The 4,520-nt window shown below is 40.1% G+C and overlaps 1 protein-coding gene across 1 annotated transcript in view; it reads left to right on the forward strand.

Annotated features, from left to right (window-relative positions):
* The first annotated feature begins 206 nt into the window (after positions 1-206).
* The window catches only part of LOC106809477 (feline leukemia virus subgroup C receptor-related protein 1-like), a 32,144-nt gene continuing 27,830 nt past the window's right edge, over positions 207-4,520 (forward strand). Inside the window, exon 1 of the mRNA XM_014812566.1 lies at positions 207-248. The gene's annotated coding sequence lies outside the window, so the exon portion shown is untranslated. The remainder of the gene's footprint in view (positions 249-4,520) is intronic.

A 4,520-nucleotide genomic window follows, 5' to 3' on the forward strand; every position in this document is an offset into this window, starting at 1 on the left:
ATAATAATAATAATAATAGGGGCCTACTGATTTAGTCAAGAATTACAAGATGTCAATGACAGTGACACTGGCAATGAGAATTGTTTAATAAATTACATCAGAACATAGTGAGAATATTCCAGCTGTTACGAATTCTCAGGTTTGGAGAGTTGACTAGTAAAAATGTACTAGTCCTTCCAAGATTCTACTAGTTCTGCCGAAGGACTCTTACTAGGCGCAGAGCGACGAGCATTGTGATTTGCCAGGAGGTAGGTGGAGTAGGAGGGTGGAGCCCCCCTTCTGCTAGGGGATACATGGGCCCATTCCTATTTGACAACCCCAGGTTTAAAAACCCTAACCCTAACCCTAATCCTAACCAAACTCACGACATGGGTGTGTACACGCTACTTGTACCGATACATGGGGTCCCCCAGGGTACAAGGGGTGTCCCCCAGAAAGGTTTTGTAAAAGACATTCATTGTATAAAATATGCATAACTTTAATATTGATCATAAGATTTAAATTAAATTAAATTTTAATTCGAAAATAAAAATTTGTCCTTCTTTGATGAGGAATCTGTGGATTCGTCACTTATCACAGCAAGGAATTTGGCCTTATTTATAGCTCCGAACTGTTCCCAGCGCCTTGTATCGGCTATCACCGTAATGAACCTCTGGCAGGCCTTGTTGGTGAGGTAAGTGCTGCCGACATCTAACCCCTTCGCCTTGTCAAGCTGGCACAGCTTGACGTAATCGGTGTAGGGCCTGCCGTTTTTTTCCAATAGCATGTGCATTTCTAATTAGGATATTCAGTTTTGCTATTGCTATTGTGGCCTTGTTCATTAAAGTTAGTGTTTTTGCCCCCACTGTTTCGTGAACAGGCATGGTCCTTGCATTTCATTTTGCTATGATCTTTCTGTGCCCCTCGGAAGCATCATGCACTTTAACAGTTTCCAAACGATAGTTTGTAACTAGTGCCGGTGAAAAAACTACCAGACATACAGCCTGCACCACAGGTCATACCCTTGCCCTTGGCCGGGTCATACTCTAGCCACGGGTATGACGATTTCCACGCTGGCTGGAGCGTACGCATCCTTTTGGTCTTATCATAGACACGCTGGCCATCTAATTTCTCCACCTGCAACTCTGTCCAAATACTTTCACATAACAACCTTGATGTTAGTATTGGATAAGGATGTACCTACTACTACATGGTTTCTTATACATAAGAGACACAGTGGCGCACCGCCGTTGTCAAATTTAACATCGCCATTGTGAAAATGTTCCTGTATTTAGTGATAAGTATATATCATGTATCTATATACCTATAAGTATATCAATACATCCTGTATTTGAATCCATCATGCAAATTTTTTTCCCAAACTGGCCATTACCTCCTTTGTCTAGTTTTCTCTCAGAAGAAACCCTGTACTATGATTCACTACTTGTATCACTACTATAGATAACTATTTGTATCGACAGCTTCAAGTAAAACACGCATGCGATGTGGTTGCGATGTAAATACCTCGCTATGAGAGCGTATAAACTGATTAGTTGTGTCATTTATACAATCAGACCATTTGTTCTATGTCAACAGCTACTGTCAAGCGATCGATCAGTAGACTGGTTCGTGGTCCCATTGTTTTTAACAATGTTTGTACTGTCATAGGGTCTAGCGTGCTTAGAGCGTGCAAGGCGTGCTAGCGTCTATTTGTACTAGCGCGTCTATTAAACAGGGAAAACTTGTTGATGGCAATGATATATAATTTATAAAGCTCTTTGGATCTTGGTTGAGAGAAGCTGCCGCCGGGGACTATAGTAAAATCGATGGAAGGATGGGAAATTGGGACGGTCAGGGACGGGGAAAATAACTAGTACGCAGGACTAACGGCTATGGGGCATTTACTAGTCCTTATTTTTTACTAGTCTTGGACTAACGGACTAGCGTTAGTGTCGAACCCTGATATATGACGTTCATAATCACTAAGTAGTACTTGCATACTACCTTCCAACTATCTTGTGTTTTTTGGTAGTACCCTTGATGCAACCTGCAGGCAGTGTACCTTCGTACACTCATGATACCACTGCCACAATGCTAGCACTATTTTTTAAGTGGGCGGAGCTCCGGGGAAATCTAGCGAATGGTGATTCGTAAACAGCGCATGATTTGAAAGTAGTAAATGGGCGCACAATACGCACACTATTTCGTATCACTATTTTATCAAATTTTTCATAAAATAATGGTTGAATTTTTAAAATCTTTGCAACTTTTATTTATCCAAATCTTATTACATAGGATACGAGTAACGTGGCTGGTGTGTAAAACTTGTAGTCAAAAAGCGTTACAAATTGTAATGGAAATCTGCTTGTGGCAGTGGTAGATTGAGCCCATGAGCGAGAGCGCCATCTGTCATGGAGTTTGCCCTTGATGATGAAGGATTTTTTAAAGGACATGTGTCACGAACAGGATGTAAATGTAAAGTAACTCAGAGAACAATTGGTCACATAGACAAGTGTTTGCAAACAAGAACAACTGCTCCAAGTAGGAAAGTACTAGATTGATGACTAACTTGAAATTATATAATTATAATAAAAGAAATTAAAGGCAGTATCGCAAAATATTGTAATTATACATGATTGAGACGAGTTGAGGTCAGAGGAAAGCAGTTTGTTCGAATTTGGAAGAGACAGCAGAGCAGTTCATAAAGATGGGATATTGAAGAGGGAGGAACCGAGTTATAATGAGCAGTAGAAAGGATGAATAGTTGAGAAAAGAATGTTGGGTGTGTGGGGAGGGCTTATGAGAGGAATGGAGGGGGGACAGGAGTGACGGAAAGGAAAGTAAAGGGAGGTCTTATACGATATATAATCAGGATTGAATAATAATAGATTATAATATTCTATTATTATTCACTCCTGATATCATATAACAGAATACAACATCATTTAATATTATTATAATATAGTATAATAGTATAATATAATAATATTATCATATAAATAATATAATATAAAATTTATCAGATACGTGTCACAGTATGTTCTATTCCATGTCCATTTATTTTTCTAAAGTATTTACTGTTTTGCTATTGCATCTGGATTGCACAATTTAATGCACAGCCATGGGTTATAAAAGTCATGGATATAAAAATGTAGTCAGATTGAAGTTGAGGTGATCACTGTATGTCAAGCAGACACACATGTTTATAGATAAAACACTGGGAAATGAGTTTTTTTTTCGTTTTGCTGGAACCTAGGGGACTTCACAACGTAGTATCAATTCACTTCGTGTAGGATAATGCTCCCATATTAAAATATACATTAATATAACGTAGTAGTGTATAGTCATTTTTGGTCAAACCAGACGGTTATTTTAAGGATACTTTCAACCTTTTGCACGGGTATTGCTCTAATGAAGATTAAACGTTTATTGAGGAATGAATCGAATCAATCACTTGTTTTATTTATAGCGGAGATATATCTCTATGCTCAAGGAATTCTGAGTAGGTGGTATCTTGTCAACAGCTTGGCTTTTCTGGCTGAACAGCTCCATCCGAGCACTGTTAACATTCATCTCGTTACTTGTTTTGTCATAAACTACGACAACTAGTCTCTCGATTCTTTGAAATGATTTAGAATGTAAGTCAAGATGCTTAAACGGATGTGCGGCAAGATAAACAAATGCATCAGTAACTTGCTCATAAGCATTCCATGCCTGCCAGAACGATTTCTTCCCTTTGCCTCTAAACGCCGATGTAGTATCACATCCTGACAAGGAGTGGAAAACGGGCAGGAAACGTGATTTACGTTCACCAAGACGGGCACAAATGGCGTTGATGCTGTAATGAGTGTAGTTCTTTCCAGTTCCAAACGCTACCCAGAGATCAAGATCAGCATTTATCTGAGAGAGGTCATGAAACACACCGGTGAGAACAACAACGACGTCTGTGTCCACAGTTCGCACCTGGATGGATTTTGCTCCATTCTCCAAAGCATGCTTCACGTGAACCACAATCATAGTGTCTGCTTCTTCCTGATTGCAGTTGGACACTTCGATCTGCGTTCCAACACATGCAACATGCTCTCCAGCTGTGATATATACCGAACACTCATGAGGGATGCTGCAATCCGCAAAGTTTGCCGACAGGAATTCAAAGAGTTCCTTCTTGTTGATTGGATAATAGAGAGTCATTCTAGTTGCCCGGCAGCTTGGTGTCACCTGATACTTTTCTACGCACACCTTTGCCTCGTTTCTCCCTGGTTCCCTCATTCAAGCTATCTGGCCGGTATTCGTCCCACACAACATCCACTCACTTTGTGTCACGCAGCTGACGTTCCAAATGGGGTATAAACACGTTGTCAGCATATTCCTGGAATGTTGAGACATTTGTTACAGACAATGCATGTACTGTCACCGCACCATCCAGAACTTTGCAGTAATCTAATACAGGTGCCTCTGTCTGGTTTGGTTCCTCGATACATTGTAACAGATGACATTTGGTACCAGACAGATTAAGCTTTCCAAACTCAGACAGGGATGGA

This window comes from Priapulus caudatus, unplaced genomic scaffold (assembly GCF_000485595.1).
Source record: "Priapulus caudatus unplaced genomic scaffold, Priapulus_caudatus-5.0.1 Scaffold357, whole genome shotgun sequence".
In the NCBI taxonomy this organism is placed as follows: domain Eukaryota; kingdom Metazoa; phylum Priapulida; class Priapulimorpha; order Priapulimorphida; family Priapulidae; genus Priapulus; species Priapulus caudatus.